The following is a 16182-nucleotide window of genomic DNA, read 5'->3' as shown; positions in this document are numbered from 1 at the left end:
ATAAGAGCTTAACTGTTGAAGGTGAAGTGATCGATAGATACATCATGTTAAAAGAAGAACTGGATGACATAAGGAAGAAAGCAATAATGGAGTGACAAGCGGAATAGGGCATTTACAAAGAGGACAACTTTACTAGGAAGTTGATAGGTAATGCGTCTATATTCGCCAAGAAAAGGAGAGACATCGATTACTTTACGATGCAAATGTTAATGGGGCATGGTATCTTCAACAGCTACAGAAAGAGGATCGGTAAGGGGGTCGACACTAAGTGTAGAGATTGTGGTGACCCGAACGACGATGCAGAACACGTCCTGTTCGTGTGTCCTAAATGGACCTAATGAACATAACGATCGAACTCGAGAATTTCCTGGATCTCCGGATAAGTGTGGTCAACTTGGTGGACACCATGGTTACCAAGGACGAATACTGGACAAAGCTCAAAGCGTTCTGCAAATCGATAATAAATTACAGAAGAGAAATGGAAATGGCTATGGGGTCAGCGAACAGGAGGAGCGGTACCAGTATGCAACGTTAAATATTCGGAGACGCGGTTAATGACAACCCTGATGAATGCTGATCGGCTATGCCGGGGTTGTCCGTGTCTAATCAAATAAAGGATCGAGGGGTTTTTAGGGCGTATGGCGATGTCACCTTCCGAGTCCTACATAACCCAGAGACGCGGATCTCTCTGGGTACGCGTAATAGCATTTTTCCCTCTTCACGCAAAAAAACCGGTTCATCTAACAAATTTTTGTTTCATGACGACGGTGTCCTCGAGATAAGGACTCATGGTAACTACAACTGCCGTACATTCTCTACTATTCTCCTCGATAGGAACATGAAGAGATCCGTTCCTTCTTTCAACTACGATCGGATTTGCAAAGTCGGATTAAGACTGATCAATTACTTTGTCTTTCCGCATTTCTATATCTACTTTAAACACCTCCTGGTGTCTATTACAATCTTTTTCCTCTACTTTACGAATAGAAGCATTTCCGTCCTTTATGTTTAATTCGACGGTATTCAGGAAGTATGTGCCAATTATGAACGAGTGTTGCATCAAGGTATCTGAAACTACATGTATCGTTACAACGTACGACTCATCATCTATCACAATATTCGTCGAAAATTCTTCGAGTGTACAATTTCTTCCGGACCCGATACCAATTTTCACATACTGATTCGCTCTCATTAAAGTTAGTTCGCTACCGGTATCGGTATTGTCGCATTTCGATACGATGTGTCCGTACTCTCTACACTTAAAGCACTTGGGTCCTCTCGACCTATTCGGGCACTCTGCACACTCATATTCTTCGTCGCCGCAATTGTAACATCTCGTCTTCTTCATATCTCCAGATTGACTGGGCATCCTGCTCCTTTCAATTTTGGCTAGCTTCACAAGCAATTTTGCTCTGCGATAATTCTGTTCCTCGTACATGATTAATCTCTTCTTCAATTCTTTAATGGATGTAGTAGACTTATTGTTTTCTTCATCTACTATTCCTTCTACAATATGCTCCACTTTCGCCTCCTCTTCCATATCAACATGGCTGGCTATTTCCAGCATGCGGTACATATTCAAGCATGCGGTACAATTTATATTCTAGAGAAAAATGGCGCGCCCGGGCGAATAGATGGCGTTATACGCAATGATCCCAATTGAACTGAAAAGTCGTTATGTATTAAGGGACTTGTGTGTAGAGGATGGTTAATCGTGAGATTTTTTAGACGAGATTGCCCGTTGTAGAAACCGTCAAGTATATTTTAAAATGATTAAATAAATAAGAACAGATAATGTTCGCAAAGACGCTCGTATTAACGGATTCGCTAAGACAGTGTATAACCGCTCGCTCATAACTCGTTAGTAACTGATCAATACTCGGTAGATAGTCGGTAGAGTCATAGGACGTGGCGGATCGAGAGCGACTCGTGTTGTTGTGCCTCGGAACACGGACATCGCCTTGACGCACGAAACATATCGATAGGTAAACTCCGGACAAAACAAAGTCACCGTTATGGGCAATCGTCGATCTAAGATGAATTCAAATTTTCCGACTCCCCCCCCCCCCCCCCCAGTATAAATAAACGGACGTGATCGCGAGTTTGTATATACCGAGTACCTACGAATTATCGATCAATATCTACGAGTTATTATCCGAGTCATCCGAGTTATAGTTATCGAGTTTTTCGCAAGCGACCATACCTTAGCTTCGCGAATACATTTGTACGAGCGTCTCTCGACGGTATTTATATTTATTCGTATTTATTTTATTTATTCTAAATATATTTGAGGCGTTGCAGCAGCAATTTCTCGTATTCTCTAAATTATTGATCCTCACACGATCCACTACATGATCGATAACTCTTTACGATTGCGTCCGTTTAAACTGGTACAGTATAAACTGGTCGGAGGAGAATCGGAAAATTCAAATTCGTCTTCGTTCGACAGTTGCACGAAGCGGCAACATAGTTTTGTCCGGAGTTTATTTATTGCTACATTATGTATGTCCTAACGATATTGATACTCCGAGGCAAAAAAACAACATAATTTGAATTGTCCTCTAGCTCATGTACCGCTACATGTACTTTCAAGGAGCAAAACTGGCACAGTCCCGCTTGTGACGCGAGACGGAGATTATCGTTTCCCTTACTTTAACGCATTTTGCCATTGAAAGACACGAATTTCTGTGACTTGTTTCATCTCTGTTATAAAAGTTGATATTTACAATTTTGTAGTTTTTATGCAAACGTAAAAGGTAAGTAAATATTAATAAATATTATAATAATATAATATAGTACTGTATAATAATATTAATAAATGCTTCGCTATTTACTTGTTTTATTTCCATTAAAGTATATTGTATTTTTCATTAGAGTACTTTCACTTTTATTTGGTGTAATAATAAACATATACGTTAATATTCATTGACATTAGTGTAATTGTAAGCTTCACTGTAAATTTAATAAAATTGATAAGAACGGTATTGTTAACAGTGTATATATTTGTAATTAAACTAGATTTTATTCTCAACGTTATTTCATTATTTTATTATTGTTTCATATAAATATTTTTTTTGAAAAATAATTTACATATGCTTCTAAGTTAAGTGTTTGTATTAATTGTTACATATGTCATAATTTCAAGCACAATATTAAATTATGGTATGTATTATTAAAAAGTATAGTTTAATGTATATATTAAATACTTATGTAGTATCGTTGAGCTGTGCTCAGCGCTGTAGAGGTCGCTGTTGGGTACGGCCGCTCTTTTCCTCATTTTTTGTACCGTGGAAGAAAAATCGGACTCCTACGTTCGTAACCTAAGGCGCTAACCACTTCGTCGTCCGACACTAGTTAGTGTCGAGTGGTGCTATTTAACTATCGAGTGCCACCACAGGCCCTTCTTTCCACGATACTACACTTATAAAGAATTTATTTGTAGATATATCGATTGTAGGAATATCGGTACTACATCAAAGAATCGGATGAAAGCACTAATTACCAAAGATATATTGAATATACGTTGCTTGGGTGTTAAAAAATCTGTTAACGACCATTTTGGAGATACTTTGCTCAAACACCACAACCTGGCCCTTCAACTTCAACTACGCCGAAAGTTTTGAAGAGCCGAGCAAAAAAAGAGGGTTGAAGGAAAGCTGCAATTAATATTAAAAAACAACAGTCAATGTCACTTGTTGCAAAATTACGAAGGCCATTAATTCGTGACGATGACAGTAATGTAAATGTTTGTATCATATTATGATGAAATTTAATATCTTTAATCTTACCCCAAATCTCATGTTACTGATCAATACTAACCTTTATATATAGTATCTAATAATGATACCTAAAAGATATCGGTTAATTAATATGTTGAAATCTAATCGCTTAATGTATGTACATTGTGCATATAAATTCTATTATAACGTAATTAAATATATCCTACATTTTTAGAGGAAACGTGAAAACCGATCTAAAAAAAAAGGAAAAGTGCTAGAAGTAGCTCAGAAGAAGAAATAACACAAAGCCCTACAAAACATAGTAAATGAGAAAAGTGTTTTAAGCGAAACAATTTCAAGGAAGATCGCGGGTACTTCACAGACACATTCACTATAAGAGAAGATGCAATACAGCCAGAAAAGTGTTCAATGACAACAAGAAATAGTAATAGAAAGAGAACTTTTTCACAGAGTGAAAACACGAAGATGCATCAGCTAAAAGAAGAAGATGAGTCATTCCCTGAAGTGAAAAAGTTTCAAGCAAATATTCAGAAACAAGAAATTAAAAAGCGGCAAAACAGATCTATGACATTGTGTTTCGATCGCGGAGAGACGCGATCGCTAGGAAGCACGCCAACGGGAGTCGTAAATTCCCGTCACGATTAGATAATCGACGCCACGAAATGATCGATCCCCTATTTCGATTAGGATAATAGAGGTGGTTAATTGAATATGACACTGATGTAACAAGGTGTGAATGACAGTTTATTCCAACAACTTTGTGAAGAAGATAGTTACGCTGGTGCGTATATATAAGATAAGTGACTGACTGATCTTCGGGTGTAGACCCGGTCGACGGATGTTGTATGTTTGAAGGTTGAAGAATCAGTGATGTTCGGTGACGATGCTGTAGCGGAGGAAAGCTAAGGATGCGTGTGTCTAGCGCACGGGACCATCGGATTTGTTGTTAATTGGTTAAACGAAGGTTGGTGGACTAGGAAGGGTCTTAGCTGCTCTCGATAGAAAGTTGTTATTAGGAAGCATCGTACGTGGGAAAACCCAACTTTCCCTTGTCAAGCCGTGGTAGACAATAATCTTTAGAAATGATTCAGAAAACAGATGTTTGTTGGGTCTGAAGGACCTTAGCAAGCAAATTAGTGGGATTTATGACGGGTGCTTAAGGTTATTGAGGGTACGCCGTAAGAATGAGCGGACATCTGGGGCCTGTCTGGCCCGCGGTGTATGGCCGGGTCCAGGTAGAGTGTTGCACGACGCAACATATTGAGTGAAGATGAAATACAACCATCTTCGGAGGAAGAGAGAATGCTCTATTCGATCCATTTGAACAGGCAGGCACGGACACTTCAAAACTTGTTCAACTAGGATAACTAGAACGAAAACACGAGAACAAAACACTAGAGCTATTGCATGAACAAAAGCTTTGAAAAATGCAAACATTGCAGAGGAAGCGATTGCATATAAATCCGCTGCGTTAAATGTGCAGTTACACTCCCCACTGACCAGTGCACTAAATCACCGGAAACCCCAACGAAGTGCATCCACTGTCAAGGTGACCATTCTGCTAACTACAAAGGCCGCTCAGCCTACAAAACCTTATGTATAAATAAGTATCCCAAGCTTAGAGCCAAAGAGACAACCAATCAAATACCCAGTCTTCCGAAATTCACTACTACTTCAATCTCCTATACTACTCCCAAGCAGTACAAGGAAATCAAAATAATCCAAATAACCACAGGGACCATTCTCAAAATAATGTCTCCAATTCATAAAACACAGACAACGTCTCTAGTGTCACAGTGGCCCCGGGAATGCAGCAATAGGATAATCATATCTCACATACCTTAGCCATCGAAACAGTAACTAGGCAGTAACAGGATCCCTATGTGACCGGCATCCAACGATAACCCCTCCACAGGAGCCAACCCCTTGATATAAAAAAACCTCCCAAGTCAGTACTCGACATTCTATTCTGTTCTGTTATAACATTCTGTATCGTTACTTTGTCAGTTTCTAATAAATTTTGTAATAACGATCATAATTGAAATACGAATCTCTCACCTTACGTGCGGAATGTGAAATAATCCCGAATCAACGTGACATTAGACTTGAAAAGTTAATAGAAAAACAATCTGAACAAATAAATAATTTGCTATCACTATTAACACTCACCATGGATAAATTAATACTCCCCGACGCAAAATAAAATCAAGACGCATAGCTCTTTGGAATGCCAAGGGGCTAGCTCAATACAAATTCGAACTAGAGCTCTTCCTAAAGCAACAGCAAGTCGACGTAATGCTCGTATCTGAAACCCACTTCACCGACAAAAACTATCTGAAAATAAATGGTTATAACTTCTACCATACCCAACATCCCAGCGGAAAGGCCCACGGCGGCACCGGAATCATTATCAAATCCAGCATTAAGCACTACGAACTTCCATCATTCCAGAAAGACTACCTCCAAGCAACAAACGTAGCAATAGAAGACTACCATGGTACAATCACCACTTCAGCAGTATACTGCCCTCCCAGACACTCCATCGCCAACGAAGATTTTGATAACTTTCTTGACACTCTGGGCAATAGATTCATAGCTGGAGGAGACTATAACGCCAAACTTACCCAATGGGGCAGAGGTCACAGTAACAGGCAAAAATCTCCTAAACAGCATAATCACCAACAATCTCAACTACTTCACCACATATGAACCCACACACTGGCCCACTGACACTAACAAAATACCTGACTTACTTGACTTCTTCATAACTAAAAATATCTCGCCAAAATATGTCCAAATCAACTCCTCGGCTGATCTCTCTTCTGACCATTCGCCCGTGATAGCAACAGTCAGTTCAACAAGTATCGAGAATACACCTAATGGCTTTATTCATAACCAACTCACCAACTGGCAGCTCTTTAGAGAAGTCTTTAATGACTCAACTTCAGCCTTAATTTCACTAAAAACTAATGAAGATATCGAAGCAGTCACGAAATACTTAAACACGAGCATAATAAACGCTATCCGCTCCTCCACACCTACTAAGACTTCCATCAGCAAACGTGAATATCCCCATTACATATTTAAAAAAATAGCAGAAAAACGTAGACTAAGAAGAGTATGGTAGTCCCATAGAACACCGGATGACAAACGCAAACTAAACAACGCAACTAGAAAGCCAATCACAATCATCAAAAATTATAAAAACGACTGTTTTCATAAATATCTCGCCAATTTGTCCCCCACAGCTAACTCCAACTACTTACTATGGAGGGCTTCCAGGAAACTCACGCGCTCCCCGCAAATAATCCCATCAATCCGCTATCCGCAAGGTGGATGGGCGTGTAGCCCTATAGGTAAAGCCAACCTGTTTGCTAAATACTTGTCTAAAGTATTTAAACCCCATTCCTCCAAAGCTGCCGCAGACATTACTGAACACCTGCACTCTCCCTTCTAAATGTCTCCTCCTATGGAACCCTTCACTTCTGCAGAGATTATAGAATCAATCAGTCGCCTAAACCCCAAGAAAGCAGCGGGGCATGACCTAATAGGCAATAGAGCAATCAATGAACTTCTCATAAAAGGGATTGCACTCGTCACATCGATTTTTAACGCAATTCTTCGCCTTGAATACCTTCCTAAGGCCTGGAAAATTTCATTACTCTCATCCCTAAACTCGGAAAACCAATATATGAAACTCTGCTCCTATCGCCCAATTAGTCTTTTACCTATCCTGTCAAAACTATTCGAGAAAATGCTAACGAATAGACTCCTTCCACTCTTGGGGGATTTGAAAATACTCCCAGATCATCAATTCGGTTTTCGGAAACAGCATTCAACAGTAGAGCAAATCCATCGCATAACACACATTATCAACCAATCCCTTGAAAAGAAAAAATATTGCTCAGCGATATTCCTAAACATTCAACAGGCATTCGACAAAGTATGACACGAAGTACTACTATACAAACTTTAAAAAGTCCTACCACACACCTACTACTCCATCTTAAAGTCCTACCTAACCAATAGGCAACTCATGGTTAAATACTTACCTACTCTATCTAGCATACTCCGAGGTAGTGTCCTCGGACGCCTGCTGTTCTCCATCTACACTGCCGATTTACCAACATCGACAGAGATAACAATAGCAACATTTGCTGACGACACAGCGCTACTAGCTTCCCACGCTGTTACGTCGCATGGAACAGCTGTACTCCAGCCGACGCTACCTGGCAGCCAGCGGCCCTCAATAAACTCAAGGACCCACCATAAACCGTCAACTTTGGCTTCATTGTTTCCACATGTTTGCCAGTCAAACTGTTTGTCTAGAAGTATTTTCAGTTTATTTTCGGGTTTCGGAAAAGTCCTTGAGTTTATTAGGCTCTTAGAAATCACGGAGAAAGCGTGTAGTCACCGAATGGGAATACCGAACACATGTTTATCGAAAAGGACTGGTTTTCCCCAGGAACGAAGTCACCCCCCGATCCACGTTGGTGGGAGACTACCTCATATCCTTTTTCATTAGCATGGCTCATAACCAATCGGCATCGCGGATGGTTACCCTCACTTCCTTGACGAAAAGTGTGAACAACGAATCCGCGTTCTTCGTTCAAAGGGCACACCCACGCCAAGCTTTCCTCCGGAAAAACATAAGAGGGAATAGTCAGTCAAGCAATTCGAGCCTCTCAAGTGGGTCATTACATCAACTCAATACTGTAGAAGCAATTCAGAAAAATATGACAAGGAAGGGATGTGTGTTGAATAATAGATAATAAAACTTCATTTACCTTAAAAACTGTTCTTTTTAATAATATTAGCCCGAAACTTTTTAAATGCATACAGAATTTGATTTTATGCTAAAAGTATCTGTACATGCTCAATCCGCCTTGCGATAGCATACGTATCTAACAGGGGATTCGTAATATATTTGACACATATTATCTTTACACGGGAAAATCCATGTCGAAGGAGCAAAAATATCCTGCAAAATTGAGACTGAAAACATATTTTACGGAATATCCCGGAAATTATTACGTTTAGAAAGATAGTTTAAACGTAGCAATTGTTTACAAGCAAGGAATTCAGCTAAACAGTTTTAATCTATAATTTAATTTTATCTGTAAATTTTCTTTAATACTGGAAATTCGCGTCTTTTTGTTAACTTTTATTGCAAAATGTTGTTCGATGCTCTGGAAAATTGAGAAACTTCAAAGAAATGTATAAAATATGGATAAATGGAAATTTTTATTTTTGATATTATAACAAAAATAACTGCATTTGTTATTATTGTACTATACTTGAAATAAATTCAGCCACTTCCAACATAAAAGTAAATTGTTTGTAATATGAAAAATACACAACATCAGACAGATATTAAGAAACACACTATGTAACTTCAATTTATATATCATGTTCATAACATATAACAATATTTCCAAAATATTATATCATAATAGAAATGTAATTATATTCTTTCCAGCCATCTTACTCAAGATCCAGTTTTCGGTTTTTGGTCGTGGACCTTTGCCCTATCGAAGCTAGTAGAATTTAGCGACACAGCCTTCATTGTGTTACGAAAGCAACTGTTGATTTTTCTACATTGGTACCATCACGTAACAGTCCTTCTCTATACCTGGTTCTCTTATGCAGAGGCCACAGGAAATGGCAAGTGGCTTGGTAAACTCTTTCGTTCATGCCTGGATGTACTCCTATTATGCTCTGAAAGCAATGCGGTTCAATATACCAAAATGGGTCGCCATGTTTGTTACTACGCTACAGCTATCACAAATGGTTGTGGGTTGCATTTTAACTGCATCAGCTTACTACTATGTACACAGTGTCCAAGTTGAATGTCACGTTACGCCTTTGAACATCAAACTTGCTATGTTGATGTACCTCAGCTATTTCATTTTATTTGCCAGATTCTTCCAGCAGACTTATTTATCTAACAAACACATAAAAAAAATTGGAAAGAAGGATTAGCCCAATAGATCTGCAAGTTATAACAAGCTGAAGTTTATGTAGAGCAGGTGAAAAATTTTTTAAATCTTTTTTACGGATGCTTTTCAGTGACATATCTTAAGAAAAACTTTATCAAAATCTCATGTGATGGATATGGACGTCAAGAAATAATTTGATGAATATAGTTCTCTCAAGTCTTTGTGAAGGCAAAGTTGTAAAGATTGATTGTGAATGAATGAAAATGGAGAAATAGAATTAAAGTAAATCTCGCACACTAAATCAGAAATAAATTTTTAATATCTTAACGATATTATCGTTAACTATAGTACGAATGAATTAATAAATCTCGTCCTGGAAACATATATATCCCTAATCTGTTTACTTATGAAACGATTTCCAAAGAAATTTTTTGGTCTCTTTTATTTGTAATGTTTCCTTCTTCCGATAACGTGACAAAACCTTACTGGAACAAGAACGGAAGCGATATAATATTTGAAAATGTAATGTGTAAATATTCGGGTAATATTAACGTATCTAATATTGAATCATTTAATAGTAAAAAAAATATTAAACACAGATTCGCCGGCAAATCTGATATACTTTTATAATAATGAATTATAGGGTTGACATATTTATTGTCGTACGTATAAAACTATGAAACTATATATATTGAAAGAAGCCATAGAATACATAACAATTTGTATGAATAAAGTACGAGTGATATTAAAAAATGGATCATGCATTAGTCCAAAAACTTTATCGAGCCTTAGAATATTTTCTGCTATTTTTAAGTGTCAATATTGATTATTATCTTGTTTAGTATGTAGGGAACGCCTCTCAAACGTTTTTCTATTTTCATTCGAACTACCTATGTACGTATATATGTATGTATATTATACCGCCGTTTTCTGGTGGTATTACATATTCTAATGGTGTAAGAAAATACTTATACTCATTGTTTTGTAAAATACACACTACCGGTGAAGAATTGATAACCTTCCCATTGCGTCTATATTATATCATCTACTAGTTTTATTATGAATTTAAGAGTTATTACTACAAAAATTAAAGAAATGATAAAATTTTTGCAAACAGTGCTTTCTTTTTAGTTTGTTACAATATTTTAAAAAGCAGCCTTATGAAACTTCAGAATCGAGGAAAAAATATTCGTCGGTGTGACGGTAAGCTTTAATTAAGGCTTTAATGAAGGACGGATTTCTTCCGGTACCCCTGCGCCATACGCGGCTATGTTTGTTAAAACTCGAATCACATGGGCGATATCCATAGCCGCACTAGTTCCAATATATGTATGCCATGTTTGTGTTGACACATATACCGCAGCGTTAATATCATGGACAGCACTGCTTCTATTTTTCAACAAGCAAGTTTCAAGTATTGCATTGCGTCTGATGCACCTGTCACCCGCTCAGAAACAGTAATAAAGTAGACGAAACATCCTGCATGCCACAGCTATCGAAATAATAACAAAACAGCAACTGAATAGCCGCCTCTGATATACATCGGACGATAACCCCTCCAAAGGGACTAAAATCTCCATATAAAAACCCTCCTACATTAGCGCTCAACACATTATTCTGTTAATTATTCTGTAACACTTTGAACCGTCACTCCGTTGGATTTATACAATAAAATTTCCATCATCTTATACGAAGTTCAATTCCTTCACGTTATTCGTGAAACGTACGAATATATTTACTGCGACGCAAGAAGAGGAGATCACCAGCGATCTATTGGTTTCATGATTTCTTCTGTCTTCGACGTGACACACGCATTTGACTGGCTTGGAAGCTGTTTTGCGATCCGACCATTGCAGCCGAATTAGTAACTATTAATTTTTATTAAATAATTTTATTTTAAGAGTTAATTTTTACCCAATAAAAATTATTAAAAATTATTTGTTATTAAATATTCTTATGCTAAAAATATATTTTTAGTTAGTAAAAATTAATAGCAATTAGTGAAACCTATACATTTTTTAATAACTATTAATTGTCATTAAATATTCTTATTTTAACAATAATTACGAGTTAAAACAATTAGTTTCACTTAAAATATGTCTTCACAACCCTAATGTAATCACAGAATCATCTGAAGGAAGAAATATGTGTGGATTTCGAAGCTTTGGGAGGTTGTGAATTCATAGGGACAAAATGTTTTTAAATTCAACTCCTGAAATTTGATTTTGACCGCGTCACATAATCTAAAGAACTCTTTATATGTTTTTTCGTTATTCAGCCAAATGGTTCCTTATTAATATGTCGGAGATGAAAGAACACCGGAGCATTCCCTTTGGAATTTTGGGAAAATCCCGTAACATTGTAATTCAGAATCTACCATAGCTGTAATTAAATAATTACAGTCACCCAGTCCAATTGTAATTGTTCGAGAGTTGTGATAATGAGCTTGGGATTGAGGCGACAGTCAGTCGCCGAACGTAGCCGCGGTCACGGTATGAACGCTTTGTCTAACAAAGGTATGGAGTAATTCTATAGCTCTCCTTAAAAGAAATATTCGTGACGACACGCGACAGTAAACATTCCAACGGTTTCTGCCCCGTGGCTCGCCACACGCAGACCCTATTCTTCGAGTAAGATGATTGCCAGATGTCGATGCGTCTCCGCAGTACATGTTCGGCTAGCTCGAGGGCCCGTTATAAATCTTAAGATTTAGTCAACTAAAGTCCTTCAAACAGACAAACAGTCTTTGTCCCAACTACGGGAAAATAGGGGAGACGCGAGATGCGAATGCGATGCGAATTTACGAGTAATAGCCGACATGAGTACAAAGATCAATGAATTAAAAGACGACATGCGTTCACTCAAGACAAAAAAGGAAATCGAGACACCCGTATCACCGCCGATAATTCCCTAGGTGACAATACCGACAGACGATAGCCCCCAACAAATGAAGTTAAAAGACGCGATCGAGTCAGTACCAATATTCGACAGATATCGACCCTCAGTATTTCAATATTTAAGAGCATGCGAGCGCGCACGAAACATGATTCCGCGGCATCAGGAGCCTCAGTTGGTAAAATTATTAATGAATAAGCTTCGCGGGCACGCGTTCCTCGCCATAGAGGACAGTTAACTAGACAGTTTGAACGATTTCGGGAACAAATTAAAGGATATGTTCGGCCGGACTCAGATTTGGACGACGGCCTCTCCGGATTATTTCAATAAAAATAAACGAAACTCCAAGTACTCCCACCGCTAGAATAATTTCCCCAGATTTAAAAACTAAGACAAATTTACTATTAGACCCCGGATCAGAAATCAATGTCATCAAGAAACCTGCCTTATCCGAATCAGGAATCATGCTGCAGCAATCATGCAATCGTAATGCAGGTTGCGGGAAATCCAGTTATTTTTCACGTGGGGAGCACGAGGCGGCTACGGGTTCTCAGGGCGTAGGACCACGCCCTGGTCCCATCGGGAAACCACGATGAATCTAATGTTCTCCTATAGCCGGGTGGTGACTGGTCGGCGTCTTCGGCCCCCGCCAGTTTGCCGATCCGGTGCGAAGAACCTCGGAGAAGTTGGTGGGCCCGTATCTGCCAAGACCACTCACCTCACCTTCTTGTGGGGCTCCCTGTCACCCTGCGCCGGCCTTTGCTGGGGCAGGGTGCGAAAGAGTGAGTGGCACCAGGATGGAAACCCTTGTTGACGACCTCGGCGACTTCAGAATAACAATGCACAGAGAAACGAACCAAAAAATCGTTTACAGTGCAGGGGAGGGATACCACAGTACCGGCGCAGCCGCGGGTTGTAAAACGGGCCCCGAGTCGTCATCGAGCAACCGTGACCGTCCGGGGGTGGGCCGCCAGGCCCCCGAACACGCTCATGCGTCTGGCGAAGGGGACACACGAACTGGGGGGTCTCGGAGAGGGTTGGAGGAACTCGACGTTATGACCGTCGGCCCGGGACCCTCACGGGATGGGATGTGGCGACGCCGCAATCGCGGCGGGGCGGTGAGATCCGACGACGAAATGTCGTCATGCTCTTCCTATTCGACCGCTGCCGGGACGGTCATCGTGGAGGTTTTAGTCGGTTGGAGTCCGGCATTACCACGCCGCATTTCCCCAGAAGCGACCTGGTGTCCGTGCGGATTTCCTCCACGTTAATAATAATAATTATAAAAAAAAAAGTTATTTTTCACGTAGTTGACTCATTGCTGATCGATCAAGATGGAATCTTAGGATCCGAATTTTTCGCAGGATGCAAGGCTCGTTTGGATTACGAGCGAAAACATATAAGTGGGGAAATATTTATATCCCCTTCGATACAAGAGAAAAGATAATCGTGCGGAAACGAAGTTCGGTACCATTACAAATGTTCGATTAACATTACAAATCTGGAGATAAAAGAGGGATTTATTCCCAAAATCGAGCCAATCAAGGGAGTCTATTTTGGTAATGTAGGTGCGAAGAACCATAAGGCACAAGGATATACAAGAGTAATAAATACCACATCGAAAGATTACGAATTTATCACACCTACAATAGTAATTAAAGAATTTGAGAACCTCGCCTCGCCGCCTGAAGTTCCGTCTTCTTGATTATCTCACCTTTTTTTGGACACACGGAGTCTGCTGAAGTTTCGTCTTCTTGATTATCTTGTTTACGCTATTTTTAATTTTCCACATCCTTGAGACACGTAGATGCTGCTGAAGTTTCGTCTTCTTAATTTCTCATGTTTCGTTTGGTGTTAGTGACATACGAGGTGCGTGATAAAATGTAGATATTGTAGTAGCTCGTATTTTGTTGATGTTTCGTCTGCGATGCTTCCCAGGCCTTCCCTACTGATGCCAGTGGAACGTGCCAGGCGCGTGGCAGCTTTGTCCTTGCTGAGGTTGCATTTGTGATGTATTTGGTAATTTCCTTGCTCATGTCAATGAAACGTACAAGGCGTGTGGCAACTTAGTGTTAGTCGAGTCTTTGCACGTGTAACACGCTCTATTTCCTATGTTCCCCAAGAATTATTAAAATTCCAATGGCAAGTTTTTGATACGTCATTCCATAGGAGATGGCGCCAAGTGGTAGTTTGTAATAATTGTTAATTTGCTTGGCGAGTTTGTTCTGCTTGGCGAGTTTGATTTGCTTGGCGAGTTTTTAGGTTAGTTTTTCCTTTTAGGTAATAATATGCATTAATTCATAGTAATAAGTGATTTTGATAGTGTTTGATTATTCGATATTTTGTATGATTGGTAGTGTCGATTTTGTTTATTGCATTTTCATGTTTTCCCTTATGAATACAGGTTATGTTGGATCATGGATACTGATATGTCTGAAGCTGTAGAAGTATGTATTATTTTAATTTGTTTTGACTTCATCCTGTTTCGCATTGTTGTTCGTTTTCTTAAACTTGTGTGTTTTATTTTAGTGTGAGAAGAAGAAAAAAAGTCGTAGGCCGTTCAAACCTCCTCCGAAACGTTCTAGGAAACGTGGTCGTCGTGGCGGCGCAAAAGCTCGTGGGCAGAGGTTAAGGAGGCTGGAGGGATCGTCTTCCACAGAGGGTAGCAATAGTGTGGCTCCAGCCCCATCGTCGAGTCTCGGTGATCCTTTTGGTTATTGATCTAACCTTCTCCGATGAGGACACCCTTCAGTTGCCGCCAAGTTCTCCTTCGATCGAAGTGGTTGATACAGATGCCTGTGCCAAGGTTCGTTTTTGGGAGGAGATCCCTGATCAAGTGTTGGAGGCTTACCTACGCCACCATTCCTCAGGTCAGGCGGGTACTTGTCCGGACGTACTCTCATGGTGTTTAAATAGGTTTCGTGAGATGTATCCGGATGCTCCGTGTGTGGATTTTGACTTTACTTGGTAACAGTGCCTTATTTGTTCATGTGTGTATATATGCCTAAATGTGTTCCCAGCGGGTGTTATTTTATTGGAGTGATTTTGTCTATATTCTTATATTTTATTTAATAAGATATGTTTTGTTTTCTGCGTTGAAAACACCGTAATCACTGGTTGATACAGCGAACAATTGTGAACGAAATAGATCGAAAGTTGATAGAGTTGTTTTATTCCAGACAATTCATTAAATCTTGAGCAAGAACGATTATTTCAATTTTGAAACTATACTCTCTGTGAACAATCTGGATGACATAGTGATTTATTCAAGATCTCCTCACGAACACGAAATTAAATCTAACGAGTTAATGGAAATACTAATGGAAGCCAAATTGCGATTGCAACCCGATAAATGCGAATTCCTACGACACGAAGTTATTTGGGACACATAATCAGTGAAGATGGTGTAAAACCCGATCCACAGAAGATCGAAGCCGTATCGAAATTTCCACGACCAAAGAAAGCAAAAAATATCAAACAGTTTTTGCGACTAGCGGGATACTACCGAAGATTTATACCTAATTTTTCCAAAATTGCAAAACCATTAACACAACTATTGAACAAAGACATCCCCTTTAAATGGTCGGAGAATCAAGAAAATGCATTCA

General features: G+C 39.3%; 1 long non-coding RNA gene and 1 pseudogene across 2 annotated transcripts; both read left to right on the top strand.

Moving 5' to 3' along the window:
• The first annotated feature begins 9085 nt into the window (after positions 1–9085).
• LOC126876903 (elongation of very long chain fatty acids protein 6-like) lies at positions 9086–9890 on the top strand (annotated as a pseudogene).
• Positions 9891–14185: 4295 nt separating this feature from the next.
• On the top strand, positions 14186–15865 carry LOC126876905 (uncharacterized). 2 transcript variants are annotated; one of them, XR_007694607.1, is made up of 3 exons: positions 14186–14443; positions 14979–15021; positions 15104–15865. It is a non-coding gene; the product is annotated as an uncharacterized LOC126876905 (long non-coding RNA). The 2 variants fall into 2 exon arrangements; XR_007694608.1 differs by lacking the exon at positions 14186–14443 and adding an exon at positions 14732–14836.
• Positions 15866–16182: the final 317 nt, after the last annotated feature.

This window comes from Bombus huntii, unplaced genomic scaffold, assembly GCF_024542735.1.
Source record: "Bombus huntii isolate Logan2020A unplaced genomic scaffold, iyBomHunt1.1 ctg00000103.1, whole genome shotgun sequence".
NCBI lineage: Eukaryota > Metazoa > Arthropoda > Insecta > Hymenoptera > Apidae > Bombus > Bombus huntii.
The sequence above is the reverse complement of the archived record's forward strand: the minus strand, read 5'-3'. Positions and strand labels throughout refer to the sequence as shown.